Source organism: Marmota flaviventris, chromosome 12 (genome assembly GCF_047511675.1).
Source record: "Marmota flaviventris isolate mMarFla1 chromosome 12, mMarFla1.hap1, whole genome shotgun sequence".
NCBI classification, from domain to species: domain Eukaryota; kingdom Metazoa; phylum Chordata; class Mammalia; order Rodentia; family Sciuridae; genus Marmota; species Marmota flaviventris.
In genome coordinates, this window is record NC_092509.1 from 1,437,509 (window position 1) to 1,452,431 (window position 14,923).

General features: G+C 40.3%; 1 non-coding gene across 1 annotated transcript; it reads left to right on the forward strand.

The window, feature by feature from the left end:
* The first annotated feature begins 1,014 nt into the window (after window positions 1-1,014).
* On the forward strand, window positions 1,015-1,087 carry Trnaa-ugc (transfer RNA alanine (anticodon UGC)). Its single transcript has one exon. It is a non-coding gene; the product is annotated as a tRNA-Ala (tRNA).
* The last annotated feature ends 13,836 nt before the right edge of the window (window positions 1,088-14,923 follow it).

A 14,923-nucleotide genomic window follows, 5' to 3' on the forward strand; every position in this document is an offset into this window, starting at 1 on the left:
GCCAACAAGCATATGAAAAAGTGCCCCCTATTTGTTTGTTTGTTTTTTTCTTTTAAAGAGAGAGAGAATTTTAATATTTATTATTTTTTAGTTTTCGGTGGACACAACATCTTTGTTTGTATATGGTGCTGAGGATCGAACCCGAGCCGCACACATGCCAGGTGAGTGCACTACTGCATGAGCCACATCCCCAGCCCAAGTGTGTGTTTCATCATTAGGAAATGCAAGTTAAAACTACAAGCACATACCACACTATAAACACAGGGGTGTCCACAAACCCTCCAAAAAAGGAAAGTAAGTGTTGATGGGATTTGGAGAAGGAGGAATCCCCATACACTGCTGGCAGGAATGTGAAATGGTATAGTTGCTATGGAAACAGTTTGGTACTCACTCCAAAGGTTAGGCATAGAATCATTGCATGACCCAGAAATCCCACTTCTAGTTATATACCCCCCAAAGAATTGAAAATGTGTATTCAAATACTTTAATGTATCACTGTTCACAATAGACAAAGGTAGAAACAACCCAAATGTCCAAACACAGAAGAATGGCTAAACACAATGAGATAGAGCCATATGTGGACTAGTATTGAGGTGGTGCCCAATGAAAGGTACCAGACACAAAAGGCTACATTATGTAGGATTTCACTTATGAAATATTATGAATTTTTTTATGTTTGTATTTTTTTTCGTGTAGTTGGACACAATACCTTTATTTATTGATTGATTTTTATGATGTGTTGAGGATCAAACCCAGGGCCTCGCATGAGCTAGTCAAGTGCTCTACTGCGAGTCACAACCCCAGCCGAAAATAATATGAAATATTCAACATAAGTCAATCCACAGAGACAGAAATCATACTCATGGCTGCAAAAGGAGTAGGGAGATGGTGGGACTGGGTTTCCTTTGGAGTGTTGAAAAGTTTTTAGAACTGTAGGGAAATGATTGTTGCACAATATTTCAAATCCACAATGTGCCCCTGAATTATACACTTTAAAATAGTTAATGGAGGGCCAGTGATATAGCTCAGTTGGTAGAGTGCTTGCCTTGCATGCACAAGGCCCTGGGTTCGATCCCCAGCACCACAATAAATAAAAGATAGATAGATAAATAAATAGATAGATAGATAGACATATCTATCTATCTAGATAGATACATAAAATAGGTAATGGTTGATTTTACATTATAGGAATTTGACTCCGATTTTATAAAGAATTAGTTAAATGTCCAACAAGACCATAAATGGGAACATTTAGGTTATCTGTTCCATCAGACAGAAACTAATTTCATCTGGCTAAACCCAAACAGAAAAAAATTTACTCACTCACCTTTGCCTCTGGGGGTTGACAAATGGCCCCAACAATAGGAAATCAACCCAGCACTGCCTTGAAAAAAAAACACCTCGTAATCTATACCCTATTTCCAAGGTTTAGATATTTTTGTTGGCAGAGTCCACGTTCTGATTGAGACTTCATCCTCACCCTTACTGGGGATTTCTTTCACGTTTGGAGAAAGCTGCCTTTATATATATATAAACTTTATATAAATATTAAATGATATTTACTGAATGTGGAGTTGGATTTTTACAAAGGGCCTAACCTGGAGCAAGGGTTGGGGAAACCTGCTCTACAGGCTTGCTTTAGAATTGAAGGGCAGGGATTGCCAAACTGGAAGGGCAAGGGGGTGCAGAGGCACAGCATGCAGGCACCTTTGGAGCCTGCAGGGAACAACCTTGGGTTCAGAAGGGTCACAGCAAAGGGTACAAAAGTGGTGGGAGCAGTGAGCAATTAATCTGGAGAGACAGGAGGGGCCAGCAAATACTCTTTCCTTTGGTAGGAAAGCAGTTTTTGTTTTAAATGAATGTGAGCCAGAGAAAAGCAGACTAAGTCTCTATCAGGGGAGGAAAAGCAACAAAAGTCTTGAGAGACAGTTCTCTTATGAGTTTGGACCAACCTCTGCATGATGGGTCAAATGGCAGAGTGTGAAGGAGGGAAGAAAGGTATCCAAATTCAAGAGGGTATCTACATTGACATGAAATAGAACCACCATTTCTATTTTTTTCAGAGAAAAAAAAGTGGTAAAAAGTGTCAAAATGGTATTTTTTCAAGGGTCCATGTTAAAAATAAGATTGACTCTGCATGCACCATTAAATGTGATAAATCTTTCAACTTCCGTTAAGAACATAATAGCATCAAATGCCACAGAAATCCCTCAGTTTTTGGCAGATTCAAGAGCTTAACTAGGTGGTTTTGGACTCAGGATTTCTAATGGGGTTAGTTTGTAAGGGTCCCGCGAAACGTCGGAGAAAGAGAGCACCAAGTGACCACTCATGCAATTGGCAGAAGGGGGATTTATTGAACCAGCATGCTGGGGCTCCATGCCCACTCAAGAAGGGAAAGCAGCCCAGAGCCCCGAACAGGGGCTGAGCACTGCTTAAGTACACTTTTTGGGGAGGGCGGAGGGCTTTGTATACATCAGAACAAATCATCATTAGGTGCGGGAAAATTGAATAACAACTCCTAAACATGATTGGTTCATTCATTGGCAGGAACAGGTCAGGCTGGAGTGATAGGTCATTCCTAAGGAGGGGGTTACATTTAAACTGATTGGTCCAGGCCCTGCAATGCCTACGTGCAACCACACAGAGCCCTTATTAAACAACCAATAGTCAGGGGAAATATTTACTGGGCAGTTCCAAGCATTGTCTCAACAGCTACAGAAATTTCAGGTTTTGCAGGTAGCATAGAAACCTAACAATACCTAATTCTTTACATTTTAACTCATACCTTGCAGCTTAGAAACTTTACAACACCCGGTCTTTTACCCTTTAACTTTTACGCTTTAACTTCAATTTCTTTTACCCTTACATTCCCCACTCCTTTTTCTGACTACTTTTAATCTTAAAAGTAATGCATCACGATTATTGAAGGGTTCACATTTTATGAGTTGTTTTGCGTTCCCTGGGATCATTTTCAGCATGGCCTCCATTTTAGATTCCACTAGGTATTAGACCCCAATTTATCTAACTACACTGACTACCTAACTTAAAATCTGGCTTTATTTCCCCCTCTAATTTGGGAACTCCTTACTGCTGTAAGGAAGGGGGGGGTGAAGAGAATCTTTCTGGCTTCTTCAGGCTGAAAAGGGACGGTGTGGGGCAAGCAGTTTGGAGTCCCCCTTTAATAATCGGGTCTATCGCGTGGTCCATGATAAAAGTCCAATTGAGAAGTATTAGGCTGGAGGGCCATTCGAGTGATGGGTGGTCTATAAGAGAAACAAGCATTCATTAATTTACTGGAACCATATTGATGCAGCAATAAATGTCACAGCACAGGAATATACCAATGAGTATAATGGCCAAGACAGAGACTAACAATGTTTTCCACCAGGAAGTACCAAGAACCAGAAGCTAAGATATTGTTTCCACGACAAAGTTGCTGAGGACATGGCTTCTATCTAAGCATGTAAATCTTTAAGGATATTTGTCACCTTGCCAGAAATGTCAGGGATGTAAACACAACAACTAACATTTAGGTTTACAGATGTCCTTTTTACTAGTATGACCTATGTCTAATAGAGAAACCTTTAATTTGCTACTTAGGGCTGGATAACCATACTGGCAAACACCAAGCCTACCTGTGTAGGTTAGGAATATCTGTGGGCCTTAAACTAAAAACTACTCTGGCAGTTCCTTTTAATAGTTATCAGACATTTCTGTCTGAGAATCTCTTTTGTAGCCTCCAGTTTACTTATTTTTGGAAGTTACATTTAATTATTATTATCATTTAAAATGTCCAGGAACAGCTGTGCTTTGGCTTTAACTATCTTTGCTAAGTGTTTAAGATGAAGCAAGTCAAACTGACTTTTGTTCTTATCTATTGTCAACAGTCAGCTGAGTTTCCCTGGGAGTCCTCGGGGAACTTCACAGCAGCTTCTCAGTTCTGCTAGTGCCATTTACCTTAGGATGGGTCCAGGCCTTGCTTGACCATGTGGCTTCCCTCAGAAGCATCAGGGATGTCCCCCCTTTCTGATGACCCTCCTCTTCACAGCAAATGCACCGATTGGCCTCCTGTCCTCCGCTGGTCTCATTAATCTCCCTGATCGGGATGTTATGTGGCCTAGAGTTGAAGAGCCCTTTGGAGAAGTCCCCTATTCCCTGATTCAGACTGACTCAGAGGGCAAGAGCCAAATTTTTAATTTTAAAACTTAATCTTAAACATCCAGCAAATAAGTTAACAGCCTTCTATTAAGAGCACTGGGCTTTAATGTCTATCTCTCTATCCTGTAGGTGATAACTCCTTATCTTAAGTTGACCCAGGTTGTGAGTTCTTAAAGCAGTACCTCTTTAAAACATTAACAGGCAATCCTTAAACCATCTATAAGCAAACAACAAAACAAAACTAACTAGGGTAAAAACATATTTAGCTTACATAATAGCTACCTTGAATTCTGGCAGGGTTATACATCATAATTCCCTATTTGAGATCCTAGTAATCTTGGCAAAAACCTACTTTTGGACACAGCTTTAACTTTACTGAAATTTGGCTTACTTCTTTCATAGCCACTTTCACATGTAGTGAGATGGGACAGAGCCTTATCTCAAGTAAGGCAGGGCTCTTTATAAATCTCAAGTACTATAGTTCTGAAGCTAATCATTTTACAAAGTTTACATAAATTGTTGTTCAAGTTTACATGAACATTAGCTAACACAACATAATATCACATTTAAAACATGAATTAAAGGCTGAAAGCTTTTAACCTCTTGTAGAAAAGTAGTAATGTACTTTTGTGTTTTGCAATAAAACCTTGACAGATTAGGCTCTCATTAACTTAAAAATACATAAATTGTATATCAGAGTAGAAAGTAACATGGAACCATACATATCTTATTGATAACAAGTCCAGTTGTAGAACACAAATGTTGTGAATAAATCTCCAACATGTTTTTTTTTTTTTTCTTTTAAGCCTAAAATTACCATACAACTTTAGAACACCAGGTTGATACAATGTTCTTTTGAAGCTTCTACCTTATAGGCTTGTATACCTGGAAGATATGAACACATTAATAGCACCATAATTACATTGATATTTTTATATTAACCGAGGTTAGCTTTTAAAGTAACAACATTACAATATTGAAAAATAACAGCTGTTGTTTAACCATAGTTGTATAATCTTTAATTTCTTTAAGATTATTTGCTCAAAAACTTACACACATAACCAACTTACACAAACCTTTTTTATCACTTACTTAAACCTTCTTAATTACTTAATCACATAGACTCTCTTATCCAGAAACACATTTTCCCTCTATTAAATCCATACCTAAAACTTTCGGTTTTTTTTCCATCTGTTAACCTCCTTCTGTTCACACTTTAAAACAATATCTGTAAATTTCTGAATTTAAGCAGATTATTTTACAGACATCAACATTTTATCTGTTTACCCAATTTAAATTGAACCATTTGAATCACGTGAATCAAAGATATTTGGATCCATTTTTAAAATTTTTTATGAGCGCTCCTCATCTGTCAATTGTCATATCACTGCAGAATATATGGACATACACACATACAGACACACCGACATACAACACATAACACAAGTGTAACACCCTTATAGCTTTTTCAGGTGAAATCTCCATTGCAATGTTTCAAAACTCCACAGTTGATCAGAAAAACATTAACCTAGGTCTGTAGGACCAAAATCATGAGCTCAAAAAAAAAAAAAAATACAGAATCTAAGAAAAAGCAAGAGTCCTAAAAAAAGATGACTGGCCAGTGATTAGTAAGTACCATATAATTTACTTTTTGGTTGGGGTCTAGTTTGAGTTCAGGTAAAAAGACACTTTAACTCTTTTTTTTTTTTTCCATTGGGCCTGAAATCTGTCTCCTGCTGAGTGCCCCAAGCTTCTTCTATTTGCATATCAGCTTAAGTCCTGGCTGAGGTCTGGAAGGAACTGGGAAAACTGGAATTCTGAGCAGAAACCTCATGCCTACGGCATTTTAGCTATAAGTCATAATTTTCAGGTTTAAGATGCAATTCTCAAAATTTTATATCTTTATATCTCTTTACATTAGAAACACTTGCTCACACAAAACTGAAAATAGGATTTTTTTCTGATAATATAAAGGCCACCATCAGAGGAAATTTCCTCAGGATCATTAAGCTGCTTCCTTTGTTCTGAAGTTCCTAAAGTAGTATTAAGTTTTATCATGTATATCCAAAATTAAGCCTTAAAAATTTCTTATTTTTTTTTTTTTGCTGTTTCCTCCAAATTTACTTTATATAATCAGATGGATATAAATTAATGAACAAAAATTTAAGCAAGATACATTAACAATTTAACAGAACCCGATAATCTAATTTCTTCCAATTTTTCTCAAATTCATTTGAGTGTTTCCATCATGGTGCTCATAAGGAAATCAAACAACATATGGCTACTACAGATGAATGTCAAATTAAGTATTTATGACATACTAAATTCTTCTATAATACAATTATGAAGAATCTTTAAGGAACTTATGTTTTGTATGTAGAAAAGTGTTAGAGTCAAACATTCAACTCAACAAAAATAAGAAACATTTCTGATTCCTCTGTTAGATGTAGATGGCTTCTCCTTTTGCTAATGAATGTTTTTTTAGCTGTAATATCACTGAGCTGAACAAATAAATCACCTTGAGTATATAAGGAAAAATAAACACATGCTAAATGGATAAACTACATCTTTACTAGATCATCTCTACCTCTAATACTTCAGAAGCTTAGAGATTTAGAGTATTCTTACATTAACTGCAAGAAAAATTAAAGGAGAAATTCCTTTTAAGCCTTAAAAATTTCCAAGACTGTTGCTAATTAACATCATTTCAATAAACCAGACCAACGTTTTAATTTAGCACCCCCTTTTTTTTCCTTGAATCTTACACACTGAGGGGAACAGATATCATATCATAATTTATTATCTTCGCCCAAGTTAATGCACTGGAATACGTAGTGAAATTTTCTCAGGCTACCCAGTTCAAAATTGAAACTTTCTAATTTTTTTTACCCTAAGTATTTAAGTTTTCTAGCATGAACTATATGAAATCAAACTAAACAATTGCTTAAACCCAACTTTTAACTGCAAGATAGTGCAATGCTTTAGAAACCCATTCAGATACCAGATTGTTACAATAAAAAAAATTATCTTTTAGATACACATTTAGCCAAGATCATCCCCAAGAAACAATTTATAACATCAACACATTACTGCATTTATTGTCTCATTAGTTAAGCAAACAGAGGTGGGGTAATCCCTAAAGTGCAGGTAAGGAAGGAGGAGACTCCCCAAAGCAAAATGGCTTTGGCAGCTGCTGGGAGCCCCTTAGTTCCACATTTTACTTATAGGATTAGTTCCTCTGGCTTGGTCTGACCCCAGGCACTAGGCATTTCTCACATCTCCTAACTTTTCAGTAGTCAGCTTCCCAAAAATCTCATCTTCTGCTTGCAGTTGTTTCGAGTTTGAGAAAAGTTTAAGTGAGATATCAAAGTTTTTAGACCCCAGGCATTTCCCTCTGCAGTGGGCGTGCTCAAGCCAACTACGGGAAGAAAAGAAAACACTGCTTCCCTAATCTCGCTCAACAAATGGGGGTAAAGTTTATCAAAGTTCTTTAAAACACAGCTAAGAGAGGTGTAAAAGGTGAGAACAGAAAAGCTGGCGGTTCTATTGAGTTTTGGTCCCTCACAGGAGAAGCATTAGGTTAAAATTTAGCTAAAGTTACTTCCACACATCTAAGGCCGTTTGGAATTTGGGACTCTGCATCGGTCCAAAGTAAAACAATGCCATCACACTTAACAGAGACACAGACAAAAAGACACACAAAGATCATCATGCAGCTCCCGTTCGTTCACAACCCCAAGATTTACAATCTTGTGACTCAAGGAGAATGGAGGGAAAAGGGGGAGGAGCAGAAGGATTGAGTGATAGGATCTTGGGGGAAGGGGTCGGAGTGGAGGCAGGGACCAAGAAAGGCTTCAGGGACAGAGGCGTGGAATGGCTTTGTCCCATACTGGGAGTTACACAGGCAGAGACAGGGACAATACAAACGTGACACAGAGACAAGGACAAACAGTAAATGGTTAACACAAGTTTAGAGGCAAAGATTAAAGACAGACTGTGAATCCAATCTGAGAGAAAAAATTGCCCGCGAAACCAAACGGGTTGGCAGAAGAGTACAAACGAGGGCACTCTTGTCCTTCTACCAACTGGGGGCACTTTTGCCCCCCCCCCCCCCGAATCCTCTAAGGCGTCCCTTAAGAGGAGTGGCCTGTGGATTAGGACACGTCTGTCACCACTGCCAGGGAGAATTTACACTCTCCGCTGACGGCCACGCTGCCAACCCAACCAAACCAATCCAAGCCAAAGACCAAACCTGAACCAAAAAGCTCTGAGAACTTATGCTCTCCATCGAGCCAAAAACCAAAAAGCTCTAAGTGATCGCAAAGGAAAAACAAGAAGGAGAACAGGAGGAGAAGAAAAGGAGGAAGAAGAAGAGGAAGAGGCGCCTTACTTACCGCCTAAAGGAGTCCGTTGGAGGTCTCCTTGTCCGGCAATGTGCTTTTCCCGGCCAACGCACCAAATGTAAGGGTCCCGCGAAACGTTGGAGAAAGAGACCACCAAGTGACCACTCATGCAATTGGCAGAAGGGGGATTTATTGAACCAGCATGCTGGGGCTCCATGCCCACTCAAGAAGGGAAAGCAGCCAGAGCCCCGAGCAGGGGCTGAGCACTGCTTAAGTACACTTTTTGGGGAGGGCGGAGGGCTTTGTATACATCAGAACAAATCATCATTAGGCACGGGAAAATTGAATAACAACTCCTAAACATGATTGGTTCATTCATTGGCGGGAACAGGTCAGGCTGGAGTGATAGGTCATTCCTAAGGAGGGGGTTACATTTAAACTGATTGGTCCAGGCCCTGCAATGCCTACATGCGACCACACAGAGCCCTTATTAAAAAACCAATAGTCAGGGGAAATATTTACTGGGCAGTTCCAAGCATTGTCTCAACAGCTACAGAAATTTCAGGTTTTGCAGGTAGCATAGAAACCTAACAATACCTAATCCTTTACATTTTAACTCAGACCTTGCAGCTTAGAAACTTTACAACACCCGGTCTTTTACCCTTTAACTTTTACACTTTAACTTCAGTTTCTTTTACCCTTACAAGTTAGCCAAAGGACTTAAAATCAGAGTGCTACAGGGACACATCCACATCAATATTTATAGCACCACAATTCACAATAGCTAATCTGTGGAACCAACCTAGGTGCCCTTCAGTAGAAGAATGGATAAAAAAATGTGGCCTATATACACAATGGAATATTACTCAGCAATAAAAGAGAACAAAATCATGGCATTTTTAGGTAAATGGATGGAATAAGCTAATCCCAAGAAACCAAAAGCCAAATGTTTTCTCTAATATGTGGATGCTGATCTATAATGGAGGACAGGAAAATGGGAGGGATGGAGGAACTTTGGATAGGAAAAAGGGGAGAGAGAAGAAGGGAGGGGCATAGGGGTAGGAAAGAGGGTGGAATGAGATGGACAATCATTACCCTAAGTACATGTATAAAAAACGCAAATGGTGTGACTCTACTTTGCGTACAACCAGAGAAATGAAAATTGTGCTCTATATGTGTACTGTGAGCTGAAATGCATTTTGCGGTCATATATGACAACTTAGAATAAATAAATAATTTTAAATTAAAAAAAAATAAAGGCATCTACATTCAAGACCAGGCTGAGTTGCCTCCAAAATTGGTGTCCATCTCCATGAAATGAACCACAAGGAAAACTCTGACAAAGGTAGGTGACAAAGTTGTTTCAGTAAGGGCCTCCAATTCTCCCAGGACCTCTGGGACAAGCAGGTGGGTGGTAAAGACTGCTTTAAGTGGGTCTCATCAGTGCTGCCTCCTTCAATCAGGGTTCAGCCAAAATCAAGGCTGCAATCATGCTAGGGTATTCTCTATAGGAGAAACAACTGGAAAAGCTTAAGGAATACAGTCCTTCCATGCACATTCGTCTGCCTATCAATAGGCTTCTGGAAACTGTGTGTATGTTCTCGTTGCTAAGCCAATAAACAGAGACTTCTATTCTAGAGAAAATGACCTGCAATACTGCAGAGTAATTTCCAAGTCAAGAGAATTCTCAAGCAGAGCAAGGCTGTAATTCCTAGATCTAGCTCTATATTGAGGCATCTTGAGAACTTGGAAAAATAAAAGTTTCAGGAACCCAGCCTAGATGTACTAGGTCAGAAGAGGGGAGGGATGATAAAGGAGTTTGTCTTAAAAAAAATCCTGTGATTATCATCATAGATTAGATTTGGGACACTCCATCTGCCAATGCAGAATAGGACAAAATCCTCAACTTGTCAATCATTTGTAAAAATAGAACTTGCTTTGAATGGGCATGGAGGATGTAGGAAGGTTTCTGATGAGAGTTTGCGGTACTCTTTAACCCCCTGGGAATTTGCCAGCTTCCACAACAGAGAAGATACTAACAGTGGAGAAGAAGATACTAACAGAAACCCATTGGTGGTGGGTCATTTAACCACACTGGTGTACCTTAATGCAGATGTGCTCCAGAAACAGGAGTGACTAATCAAATATTTCAAATGGATTTTTTTTTTTTAATTTTACGGGAGAACTAGAGATTTAAAGGAATTTTATATGGCATTTTTCAATTTTTTTTTTTGGCAGGGATTGAACTCAGGGATACTCGACCACTGAGTCACATCCCCAACATTATTTTATATTTTATTTAGAGACAGGGTCTCACTGAGTTGCTTAGGGCCTCACTTTTGCTGAGGCTGGCTTTGAACTCACAATCCTGGGGCCTCCCAAGTTGCTGGGATTACAGTCATGCACCCGCCAGTATTTTATTTTAAATGTTAAAATTTACAGAAGTAGAGGAAGAAAATAATATGAGAGGTTAAAGTCACTTCTGCCCCTTCTCATTCCTTCAAAATAATCAGTTTTAACCCTTTCTTATTTCCTAGCCATTTTTAAAAATGTTTTTTAGTTTTCAATAAAACTTTTTATTTTATGAGGTGTTAAGAATTGAACCCAGTGCTTCGCACATGCTAGGCAAGCGCTCTTCCACTGAGTTACAATCCCAGCCCTTCCCAGCCATTTTAAGTGCCTGTCCCTTCATGATTTTATGTTTTCTTTTCCCCACCTATTAATAAATGATGAGCACCATTCCATGTTAGGAGATATAGCCCGCCTTTCTTGCAGTGACAGAATGAATGCATCATAGTATCTATGGTCTGTGTAACTTGGATCTCTCTCTCTCTCTCTCTTTCTCTCTCTCTCTCTCTCTCTCTCTCTCTCTCTCTCTCTCTCACACACACACACACACACACACACACACACACTAATGTTCCAATGAACATCTTGGTAAATAACATCCTGTGAATATATCTTTATACATATATTAAAACATATTAGTCTATTTTCTGATGCTAAAAACACAATACCACAGACTGTTAAGTCATAAAGAGGTTTATTTTGACCCATGCTGATGGTTCAAGGTCATATCTGTGGACGGTCTTCTTGCTTGGCAGAGTCTTGAGGTGGCCTAGAGCATCACATGGTTAGAGAAAGAGCACACACCCACTATGTATTTGTCCTGATCTCCCTGTGTCTTCTTATTAGGACACCAGAATTTAATCATGGGGATATTATCCTGATGATCTCCTTTAATCTAAATATCTCTCAAAGGGCCCCATAGATGGATTAAGTTTCCACCCTTTCTTATTGGGGATTACATTTCAATATAGTTTCAGAGGGGGCAAACCATACTCACACCATAGCAAGAGATATGCATATATCTATAGGATGATACATAGTATACTCACCGGATAATTTTCCAAAAGTAAAATTACTAGGTAGACAATGTGCACATCAAATGCAGCAGACATTTTTAAAATCCTATTCTCCCCAAAAGTGCACCCACTTCCACTCCCGACAGGATGGGTGACAGTGGCCTCCTGCCCACTTTCTCACCACGTGTCTGTCCTATCACACTATTTCCTCTTGGTCAATCTTATCAGCAAAATGGCCTCTCATTCTTCCTCAAAGTCATGCTTACTTTACATGGAGGCCGAGTGTATTTTTCTTTGTGTACCAGCCACTTTGATTCTATGGAGAATTCTCTCTTGAAGGAGAGTCATTTTTCAAAGTGATTCTTCAGCTGCCATGATTTATCCCTTTCCAAGTTTGGGCTGTCATAAATCAGCCAGAACAAGTCATTTCCAGGGGGTAACCATGCACAGGTCACCCTTATTTTGAAAAAGCCATTGCTGGATCTGCCACTGTCCCAGTTCTGCCTTGCCTCAGTGCCAAGAGGTTGATGTCATTTCCTCCTGCCCACACCTTCCTTAGTGACCAAGCCCTGGCATCTGTCACCACCACTCTCATGAAAGGGCCTTCTGGAAGGTCACCAAGTGTCTCCTTATTGCTAGATCCCTTGACCTCTGCTCTGTAATGATTCTCCTCCGTCTGTGGGAAGCACTTAAGGGTCTCAGCCATTCCCTAACCTCTCCTGGGATAACACCAGGGACACTAATAAGAATACCCTTCTTGTCTTGGGTTTGATGGGAGTTTTAAAAGAAAGAATATTAGTGTACTTTGTAAGTTATAAAACACTACATAAACACAAATTTTCACCATTGTTCACCTGGACCCCCACAGTTCCCAGGACAGGGTTTTGCTTCAAGGAGACAGTTCAATCTTATTGATCAACTGATGAACTGCCACTCTTTTGTGTACTCTCTGAAGAAGTTTTTATTGAGTACCTACTACATGCCAGGTAGCATACCGGGGGAATGGCAGTAACCACTTTCAGGAATATAAACAGTATGCTGAAAAACCAGCCTCTACCTCAGAGCAAAGCCTGTCCAAGGAAGGGACATGACCTTTGTCCTTGGAAAGACCCACAGAGCACTCCTAGGCACATTCCCACCCTGCTAATTTGTTTATCTACAAATAACTGGAGAGATCTGCTGTGCCAGGTGTCTCTGACTCAGTCAGGCTAGGTGGGGATCCATAGTAACCCCCTAGCAGCCACCAATCAGCATGAGACAGGGAAATACCTGGGATGCCATATGACCCTCCCAGTAGTTTATGGTGGTTGATAACATGTTGGGAAACCATGTAGTTCAGCATGAACACCCCTCTTGGCTTAAACCAATCAGTTCAAATGAATACCCCTTTTGTACTAACCAATCACCCCTACCCAACCTGTTCCCACTAGTGAATTTGCTAATCATGTTTTAGAGTTGTTATTTGATTTTCCCTCGGTGTGTGATGATTTGCTAAGAGATGCTATGATGTATGTGGGGGTCCCTGCCTTCTCCAAAGAATGTATAAAACTGCTGCAAACCCTGGGCTCAGGGCCTCTCAGCATCACCAGTTGCTGTGTGTGTGCACGGAGGACTGAGCTAGCTCACAATAAACACCTCTTTCCTGTTTACATCGATCTTGGTTTCTGGTGGTGTTTTGGGGGTCCTGAATTTGAGCATAACAATGCCCCAGTGAGTCTAGCAAGCCCCCGGGATGAAGATGTTTAAGCCCCATATGAATTCTCAGAGGCAAGTGTTTTTACCCATGTTTTAAAGATAGGAATCTGAAGCCAGCCATGGTGGTAGACACCCATAATCCCAGCTAATCGGGAGGCCAATACAGAAGGATTGCATGTTTGAGGCCAATGGGGGCCACTGGCCAAGACCCCATCTCAAAATTAAAAAAAAAAAAAAATCAGTGTGGATGTAACTCAGTGGTAGAGCAACTCAGATGATGGTTACTTTGATGAGTCCTTGTTTCCGCCACATCAGAGAAGAACACCCAGGCAAGTGGATACTAGAAACCGATTTCTCCCCAGAGGAAGAAGGGGACCCTTCTCCATGGTATGAGGAAGTCCTTCCCATTTATATTTAAGGTTTTATTTGTCCTTCTGCATTCCTGTCTTTATCTTACTTGGGATGGGGGATGCCGGAGGGAAGGCCAAAGGTGGGAAACAGGTGGGCCCATGCAGCTGGGGGAGGAGTGATGGGGCAGGAAGGGCCTGGGGTGAACTGATTAGCACTTCTCTATCTGCTGGGGGCTGCTTCATTAACAGTTCTTTAGGACGGGGCAAGGGGCCTTGGGGACATTAACATTTCAATCTTCCACTTGCAGTTTCTGATTTCTTGGACTCACACCATACTCCATTTTCGTTATTAGACTGACTCCTTTTTTCTCTATTACACTGGATAGCAGACCTGATTTACCTAGCTACACTAACTACCTCTCTTTAAATCTGGCTTCACAGGGTTCAATCCCCAGTACTGCCAAAAATACAATAAAAAACTGAAACTCAGAAAGGTTATGTCATTTATCCAAAGTCACACAGCTAGTAAGCAGAGAAGCTGAAATTTGAACACAGGTCTTGATACCTGCTTCTTCACAAAATGCTTATGACATGGTACATACACCTGCTTATAAGGCTCCTAGGAGAGTTTAGTGAGACAAGGTAGGTGCTGAATGAGATGATGTAGCCAAACAGGTGCTTAATAAAGTTCAAGCCCCAGGACCAAGAATGTCAACATGGATAACTCAGGCACACTCAGGTCCTAGACAGGATGGACGTGAGCCAGCGCACAGGACAAGGGCCACTTTGGTCTTCCAGGTGAGTACAATAATGGATCTGCATGGTGATCTGCCTGTTCCACATCCAATTACCCAAGCCCTCCTCCTGCCACAGGAGCCCAAGACCGCTTCTGCTTTCTCTCTCTATGGCCTGTTCTTGGAGAGAGCAACGTGGGCTCAGGTTTCATGCTGTCTGGTAAAGCCTGGAGAAGAGCCTTAGACTCAGGTCCCTGCAGGCAGTGAGAGCAGTCGGC